The sequence below is a fragment of the Mesoplodon bidens genome (assembly GCF_964165515.1).
Source record: "Mesoplodon bidens genome assembly, chromosome: 2".
NCBI classification, from domain to species: Eukaryota; Metazoa; Chordata; class Mammalia; order Artiodactyla; family Ziphiidae; genus Mesoplodon; species Mesoplodon bidens.
Window position 1 is genome coordinate 136,595,601 of NC_138177.1, and position 9,844 is coordinate 136,605,444.

The following is a 9,844-nucleotide window of genomic DNA, read 5'->3' on the forward strand; positions in this document are numbered from 1 at the left end:
CTCTGTTATTCACTCACTTTACGACCTTGGGCAATCACTTCCCCTCTCTGAGCCTCAGTTTCCTTATTTGTAAAATGAAAAGATTGTACTCAATAATCGGTAAGCTCCCTTCCCTCCTGGAGACATCTAATTCTCTGCAGTGTCCACATAGTCCTATACATTCCTTTAGTCCTGGGATTCCCACCGAGAATAGTCACCTGTCTGATGATGATCCCAAGTCAGCAGAAACCTGACGATCCTCTCCCACACTCTTTCAAGTATCCACACCAGTCTCTGAACCAGCACAGAAATTCCTGCCACTGGTCTGCATGTCTAGGCTCATGCCTGGCTGACTGTCTCTCTTCCTGAAGGCAAAAATCCATTAGGAAAAGAGAAATGGTAAATCCAAACAGAACATTCTCATGAAATTACATTAAATTCTGCTCACTCCCTGAGTGACCACGTGCAACCCACTGTCCCAATCAGAGATTCGGTGACCTCACTTGTAAAATAATGGGAGGTGGTTTCCAGTAAACTGAGGTCCCTTGTAGCTCTAACCTCCCATGATCTGGACCCTTACAAACCACCTGTGGCAAGAACTTACCAATAGAAGAATGAACCATCAAACAAAGGTCCCTTCTCCTTGGGAGAACCTGACCTCAGCCAATTCTGGAGTCTCTTTTGGAATAATTGGCTACAATCCCAACTTCAAGGTCATCCTGGAGGGAAAGTTCCCAAAAGAGCAGGGCTTTAAAATGGAGGAGAGAAAGGAAGGAAGGGAGTAAAACAAAGTTCTATCCAACCAAATCAAGACATTTGAGATGGTGGTAGAAGCATAGACTTCAGAGTCAGGTGGGCTTAGATTCAACTCCCCACCTCATCACTAATTGTGTAAATGCAGGCGTGCCACTGAATCTGTTCTTCATCTGTTAAAAAAAAAATTTAGGCTCATCCTTTTTACTCACAACTACTTGTGAGGCTTCAAGGAGATGGCGTGTGAAGGTGGCTGTTTAGCACAGTGAAGGTGTTCCAAGTTGCCCATTTTTATTCTTGTGTGTTTTCTGTTTAAAGAGAATTAGGGTCTGCCAGGAAAACACAAAGAAACTTAAGGCCAGATGTTTTCAGGCAAACACATCTATGAGAAACACTCTCCAGGAGCATCCTGAATCACAGTATCCTAAAACTGGAAGTGACTATAGCAGTGATCAATTACAGAACAATTACACTAGATTTAGTACTCTCTATCCCCCACTGTTCACCACTGCTTGAATCTGGCACTGATGGGCGCTCACTGCTTTCCAGAATGGCCTATTCTGAGAGCTGAGAAGAGGTAAGTCACTGAAACTTTGACCGTCAGACCCAATGGTCCTTCCAATAATGAGGCTCCTGTGTCTCTTCCTTTACAATCCAACTGTCTCCAAACTATATTATTATTCCACTGAACCTTTGTTCTTGCTATTCTCTTTCCTGGGGACCCTCCCCATTCCTTGTCCTCTTCCTCAGCTAAGGAGACTCTTACTCATCCCTTAAGATGCAGCTCAAGCATCAACACCTCTGAGAAGTCCTCTGTGAGCTCCCACCCCAAACTGGGACAGGTGTTGCTCTGTACCCCCAGCTCCTTTTACTGATCGTTCAACTAACGAAAGTGAAATGATCTATTTACATATTGGTCTCCCCACCAGACTGTGGTTTCTCAAAAGCAGGGACCTTACCTTATACACCTCTATATCCCGGTTTCCCCTGCAGAGCTTGACTCAGTGAAAAGAAGCTGTCTGAAGAGCTGAGCACCCAAAGGGGCAGAGCGTCCTATGGAGAGCAGGCAGTGGCTGCGTTGCATGGGGAGGAGCTGCCCAGGGGGCACGTGTGGCAATATTAGAGGCTGGATCTGGCCTCCTGGGTAAGAAAAATGGAGAAGAAAGGTTTTCATTTCAAAAGTGCTCTGGCGGTTGTTTGGGGTTTACGTCTGTCTGCCACCAGCTGAACTCACAGAGAAGCCTGTTGAAATCCTCGTGTCAGACTTTTCTTTTCTCCTCCCATAAAATGATCCCCAAGGACTTCCCTGGTGGCACAGCGGTTAAGAATCCACCTGCCAATGCAGAGGACATGGGTTTTATCTCTGGTCCGGGAAGATCCCTCATGCCGCAGAGCAACAAGCCCGTGCGCCACTATTGAACCTGCGCTCTAGAGCCTGGGAGCCACAACTACTGAGCCCGCATGCTGCAACTACTGAAGCCCACACGCCTAGAGCCCATACTCTGCAACAAGAGAAGCCACTGCAATGAGAAGCCTGTGTACCCCAAGGAAGAGTAGCCCCTGCTCACCGCAACTAGAGAAAGCCCACATGCAGCAACAAAGACTCAACACAGCCAAAAAACCAAAAACAAAACAAAACAATCCCCAACAAATCAGTGGAATGCTGGACACATCTCAACCAAACTGTGCTCCAAGAGCATGATGGGAATGGTTCTTTTGGATTTTTTAGAACAAGAAAATGGGATGTAATGACATTAAGTTGTAACCAAGTTATTTGGTACTTGGGAGAAGGAGGGGTAGCCATTCTGCCGATTCATGTACTTGACCTTGGGTTAGGTGCTTTCCACAGGGCAGTCCACAATATAACTGTGAGGTTAAGGATCGTTGTCTACTTTACATGTGGAGAAACTAAAGGTCTAGAGGTCAAATAACTTTCAACTCATCCGACATCTAAGAGGGGACCAATCCAGGTATAATCCCTAAGTGTATGCTGTTTTACAGTCCCATAACCAATGAGGCAAATTCTGTAAGTTACCTACCAAATATCCATTTTCCCCTTTGCACTTAGATGTAGAACTTCTACTCTCTGCTGGGCAAATTGCCATCTAGGATAAAGACAGAATTCCAGCCTCATTATAGTTGGAGTGGCCATGGGATGAAGTTCTAGCCAATGATATATAGTCAGAGGGGGCAAGTGGGGCTTCAGAGAAGACTCCTGAAAAGGGATAGAGTACGTGTCCTGTTGCTTCCCCCAATTTCTCCTGCTGCTAATCTAGAACCAGAAGTGATAGAAGGAACTCCAGGAGCCATGTTGGACCTTGAGGTGACCTTGAGGTGACCTTGAGGATGGAAGCCATGTGCTAGAATGGGGGATCCCTAATAACTAGAGAGCCTGCAAACAACTCTGGGCCTTCAGGCTTCTTTTATACGTCAGAGGAAAACCTTGTGTGTTTAGACCTCTGTTTCTGAAGCTGAAAGAACACTTGTGATGTCTCGGCTCAATCACAAATGCACTGTAGGACTTCTGGCAAGTTGTTTACACATTTTGGATCTTAGTTTTCTCATCCGGGAAATAAGTAGATTGAACTAGAAGGTCATTTTCAAAGGTTCTTTCTAACGTGAAGGTACCAAATATACAGCATAATCCTTTGCAACCAGCACTGCTGGGTCTGAAAAGACCACAGAATAGAAGAGTTTTTTTTTCCCAAGGATTTTCAAAGTAGCTTGAAAGAGAAGCGGAACATTCATTGATTCAATCATTCATTCAGTGTAGTGGATTCTGTGGAGTACTGCCCGGATATCCCCTTAAGACTGTTTCCCCACTCGCCAAGAGTGTTGGCTGCTGACAGTTCACAGCTGGCTTCCTCTCCAAGGATGACCATTAGATGAAGGGTGCTGTCTTGAGAAGAGCTGTGCCTGTTTTCTAGGGGCAACACTTGTCCATCAATGGATAGATGTGGAAGGTACATGAGCCTGCCCTCTTGCCTCTATTTGTGACAACTTAGAAGGGCCATCCCAGCCGCAGAGTCTGTGGCAGCTGCACCCCAGCTCAACTTCTCCCTCCACCCAATCCTGCTTTGCTTACTCCCTCATGGAGGGTTTTCCCAGAAGCACGCACTGATAAACTTTCTGCGTACAAATATCTGTCTCAGAGTCTGTTTCCCAAGACACACATCCTAAGGCTGTTGGTAGCAGGAATGGCTCTCTCTAGGATTTTGGAGCTGGGTCACCTGTCAGCTGGCTGGCAATTAGGATGCCACCACTGGGGCAGGGACAGTACTGACAACACCTGGCGTCCTGAAGCCCTGAAACCGGGAGGATTTTCACTCTTGGTGAGCTGGGGTGGGATGATAGTACAAGGAAAAGCACTGGCTGGTGCCATACGTCAGACATTTGAGAGATTTGGGGGAAAGTAGTCATTATGAAGACTATGGAATGTGATGACTCCACTGAGTTCTATCAATGTATTGGAGAAAGTCAGTGAAAGGCTGGAAGTGATTAATCACTAATTTAAGACAATGTGTGAAATTCAAAGGGCCTCCTTGGCAGCCTATCAAGAGATTCTCTTCTTCTGCAGCTGGAGAGCAGAAAAAGCGGAGGACTGGGCCCAGGACATACTTAGAAGGGTAGCAGAGTTTCAGTAAAGTCTTAACTTTCCACTGAGGACTGACTAAGGTCAGGGCCCTGATTGGGAAGAAGTGGGACCCTCAGACGTAGTTTTAAGGTATCTGGGATGAAGCACTTGAGAACCTTGACACTCCAGCCCTGCCTGGACATTCTGGGCTGCAGAAGTGGCCCAGTCTTCTCAATTATGGACTCATCCCCCTTGCTTGCAGATGACACAGAGGACTTTGTCTAGCAAAGTAGCACACATCTGCTTCAGGAATTTCCCTCTAGACCACCAGACCAAAAATGAGGATCAAGTCACACCATTATCCCACCAGGGATATTCTGGGCCTCCAGGAAAGGGGCTACACCCTGAAGGAGCTTCAGGGCCCACCCAACCTGCCTTGGCAGGTGCCAGGAGCATGTGTGTGGGGCTGGATCCAGAGGCAATAGACAGTGGGATGACAGAGAGTTTATTGACATGGGAGAACCCCTCCTCTGACACAGGATTGAACACCTGGCAGGGACCCTGAGAGACAGTCCCAATGTGCTACAACGTTGGCTGTGGGGATCTTGCAGAAGCTCACAGGAAGTGCCCACACTAAGTTAAGTAGAAAGGCCAGGACAAAGAAGAGAGGAAGAGATCACAAGGCTCAGAGAAGTGGGCCTGCTGGGGTGGATTGGCCACAGAAAGTCAGAGAAACTGATCTCAGACATTCAGTAGATGTGTATGGAGTAACCCCTGTGGAGACAAACAAGACATGGCCTTGTCCTTCTCATATCTATAAGCTGTGATTATGAAATAAGGGGGCTGCTTTTCAAAAACAAAATCACTCAGAAGAGACTCATCCAAATGGGCGTGACTCTTCTGAAAATCCTGCTGGGAGACTCTAGACTTCTCCCTAAGGTGGAGACAAATCAGGATAGGTAGAGTTACACTGACCTGGGTATAACTTCCCTTCAAGACACAGTTTAAACCTATGTGGCCTTGAGAAAATCTTTTACCTTCTCTGGGCCCAAATTTTCTCATCTGGAAAACCCAGATGATGATCTCTGCCCTAGTGGGGTGTTGTCACATTTAAATTAAAGTGAGATCACATAAATTCCAAATGCTAGTCCATTAAATGCAATATACAGGGCTTCCCTGGTGGCGCAGTGGTTGAGAGTCCGCCTGCCGATGCAGGAGACACGGGTTCATACCCTGGTCCGGGAAGATCCCACATGCCACGGAGCGGCTGGGTCCGTGAGCCATGGCTGCTGAGCCTGCGCGTCCGGAGCCTGTGCTCCGCGATGGGAGGGGCCACAACAGTGAGAGGCCCACGTACAGCAAAAAAAAAAAAAAAAAAAATGCAATATACAATCAGTAAAAGCTAGCGCCTTCTCCTTCTCTTATGCTTCTGCCTATGACTCTGCCAGCTCCCTTTTGTAAAGTCCTATTCAGGTTTAGTTGAAAAGTAAAATAAGAACATTAGTCTCTTTTATCTTCCTTCTATCCCTTCCTTCCTTTCTTTTTCACTCACTTACTTAGTCAGCATGGACTGGGATACCTGTTGCTTCCTTCGCTCACTTCCTCACTTGGCTCTGAAAGATTTTTGGCAATTTTTACTTAATGTGTGTTGCTGTATGGGGTGAGGATTTTCCCACCAGGAGACACAGAGAGCCATGCCTCAGGTTCTGGAGCTGCTGGAAAATCTGGAGTAATAAAATAAACCTCCATCTTCATGATGTGATATTTGAGCAGTCGGCCCTCATTGGGATGCCTAACCTACACATCAAAAGTTAAATAGGAAATGAATGAAGTGAAAACACAGAGCAACACATGCAAAGGTGAACTATTTCATCTGTAAAATAATAATCATAAACACTGAGCATTTCCTGGGGGTCAGGCACAGATATTGGACCAGTGGATGGGGAGACAAGGGTGCCTGAGAACTCAGAGTAGAGTGGAGAGGCCAGTGGCTCACTGGTGAGGACAGCCTTGTACTAGGAGACAGAACACATGTGCTAGAAGTAATTCCCTCTGTGCGGAGCAAATCAGAAGACTTCATATAGGCAGCTACCCTTGGCCTGAGATTTAGAGATGAAAGAGACAAGGTGAAGAGGATGGCATTTCAGGCAAAGGGAACAACATGTACGAGGCATACGGGCCAGAACAAGTGAAAAATGTTTGGTTAACTGCAAGTTGTTCAGTAGAGGCTGGGACACTGCAGGTTGGCTGGAGTCCAGGAGAGGTAGACAGGTCACACAGGGACTGTCTGTCCTAGCTGGCTTGGTGTCTAAGCCTGTTGTCCAAACATTATGATAATAGCACTCCCTTTTGCCCTCCAAAGTATCCCTGTTTGGTCAATAAATTATAGTCACCTAGACTTAAGCAGGAGGGGAGCACACTCCAGCCTATGTTTTGGGTGATCATTCTGACTGCCAGGTGGACGAGCTGGGACACTGGAGGCTCCATGGTGGCTTTTGAAGGTCCCATCTATCCCTGGCATTCTCCGATCCAGACAGTTGTGGACCAGACGCGGCTCCTAGAAGAGCACCCAACTGTCTTTTACTAATGGATAAATGCCCAGTGAGCCCATAGATGGGACAGAGTAGAGAGGAAGGTAATACTTCTGTGGCCTGTCTTCTGGGCAGGAGTTTTGGACACAGTGGATCTAGACCTTGACCTTGAAGGATGGTTAGGAATCCAATAGTCAGAGGCATGAGGTGGATATGGAGTGAGCCGAGGTGCGAAGGTAAAAGTGATCAGGACGTACAATGAGGATTGTACGTAAGAACAATGAACCCTTACGTAACACGAACCCTTACGTAACATGCCAGCTGGCACAACTGCCACCCAATCAGGATAACAGTTCATAAGCATTTGCTCTTTTGTGTTTATTCCAGACTCCCTCCACGTCCCCAGGAAGGGTGCAGGGCAGTGTGTTAACCTGCGTATCCCCAGCGCACTTGAGGCAGAGCACAAAGGTGCTCAGTGTAGGGTCTGCCCCTCCCTCTAATCTGGGCTCCCAGGGCCAGCACGTGCGCTCATACAGCTCCAGGGCTTTGAACAGAGAAGGAGCCCAATAGGGTTGGCAGAACAATTGACCAGAGAGAAAACAGAAGATTGTAAGTGTTGAGTGATTTGCCCAAGGTCACCCGGGGAGAAGGCGCTGGCACTGGAGCTTGAACACAAGACTCTAGAACCCTGTTCTTGCCACGGCACCATGTGGCCACAAGTACTCAGAACACAGACCTTAGTGTTGTGAGGCGTCACAGTTAGGAAGTGATTCTAACTACACAAGATTTACATCTATCTCTAAGCCTCTCCTTCCAAAGGGGTCTCCCATTTTTGCATCTCTGGATCTTTGCATGTCCCTCAGCCTAGCATGACCTTCCCCTCTATCTCTCTGTAAAACCCCATGCATCCTTCAAGGGCCAGCCAGAATGTCCCTCCTCTGTGGTACTGTTCCCACCTCTCTGGCTGAGTGAGTGAACCCTCCTCTGCGCTGCCAAAGCTCCATGCTCAAACAGCAGGTATCGGCTAGTAGACAGACTGCATTGTATAGTGGGCTATTTACAGAGTAGAACACATCATAGGGTCTGCCTTCTCTACCACACTGTTAGCCCCTAGAGGGCAGGGGATGGTATCTTATTTATCTTTGTATCCATGGTACCCAGACTACCTCCTGGTCCACTGTAGATATCTGATTAATATTTGTTGAATAAATGTATGTATGAATGAATGAATGAATGTGCTTAGCCCTTATCCAAAGCTCTCACTGTGATCATATGCTAATTATACCCTTGTCTTACCTGGTTTTCAGTTGGTTTCAGCTCACTGGAGGACCCAGCAGGAGATCAAAGGCAGGGAGGGAAAGAGGTGAGCTGTTTATTCCCTTCCCTCACTTTCAAGCTTAGAGAGTAGTGTGTTAGTTTGCTAGGACCTCCATGACAAAGTACCACAGACTGGGGTCTTAATGGAAATTTATTTTCTCACAGTACTGGAGGCTAGAAATCCAAGATCAGCATGTCGGCAGAGCAGTTCCTTCTGAGGACTCTCTCAGAAGAGAGAGTAATTATCCTTCTTCTCTCTGTGTCATCACATGGTCTTCCCTCTGTATTTGTCTGTGTCCAAATTTCCTCTTCTTATAAGAACATCAGTTAGGGCCTACACTGATGACCACATTTTAACTTAATTATCTCTTTAAAGACGCTATCTCCAAACATAGTCACATTCTGAAGCACAGGTACTTCTGGACTTAGGACTTCAGCATACGAGTTTTGGGGGGAAAGATTCAGCCCAAACAGATGGCAAAGTCTCCCGACTGTTGCAAGTTCCTAGGTGCTAGTCCCTAACCCTGTCCACACCTCTACAATAGTATCTTCATAAATGCTGTTTAATCTGAATGCTTTATAAGCATGCTGGCTGTTTTCTGGCAGCCCTCTCATGGATACAGACATTGATGGCTACAGTGGTAATAATCTACAACCACTGTAAATTTCCTTGAGAAAGGCAAAGATGCTAAACTCTGGGAGAAATGTAAAGCCAAATAATGAGCCCTTCCCTCTCTGTGCCTCATTCTTCCCATCTGCAGAATGGGGCTATTAAAAGCAGTCCTCTCATGTGACCCTTAGGAAAGTCCACTGTGCTAAAGGGCGGGACAGCTTTGCAGACTGAGCAATGAGAGCGGAGGTGTATGGAGTCCACAGGGTGGATCCGCTTCTCCAGGAGCAGAGAACAGCTCTACAACTCCAGATTCCCAGGTCAGGAGCTTGCTGATCAAAGCTGCAGAAAGGGGAGGGACATCCAAAAGGACAAGACTCAGCTGTTAGCAACAGAGAAGGGGGAGTGGGGGCGGGGCATTTTTTCATAGTCCCTGGTCAAGTGGGCCTCTTGTCAAGATAAGTTCTAGACATAGGAAGGGCCTCTTTCTTCCTCCTTGGTAATCATAACCCACCTCATGGGCTTGCTGAGTATCTATGGAAAACAGTCCAGGCAGAGATCCTGGATACGTCTGTTTATGAGGATGTTGACATAGAGAGGACCAGTATGTTCATGCAGAGGCCATGTTTTCTGTTTCTATAAGCATCTCCAATGTGAGAAAAGGCTTCCATGGGTCCATAGGCACAATTTATAGCTTGCTGTGTGCCAACATAAGTCAAGCATGCATACCATCCCAATGAAATAATGCAGATCGTTGATTTGGGGTGGTGGAGACCTGCACAGTGTGGATCCCAAGACAACTCATTCCTGCACCTTGTGATTGGGTTAGCTTTCGTCTTTTGGAGCAGAGAGGGTCAACCTGGCCATGTGGTACGGTGGAAAGGGTGCAGGCTTTGACATTAGACAGTATGGGCTCACGGCAGGGGTAGGGTCATGTTTTGATTTAAGCTTTAGTTTCCTCTTCTGTAAAACCAGGCTAACAGAATTGCCTCAAAATATTGTTGGGGATATTAAATGAGGTAACAGGACCTTGGTAGGTACTGATTTGGTGATAGTCATCTTTGTTTCTCTAAGCTCCTG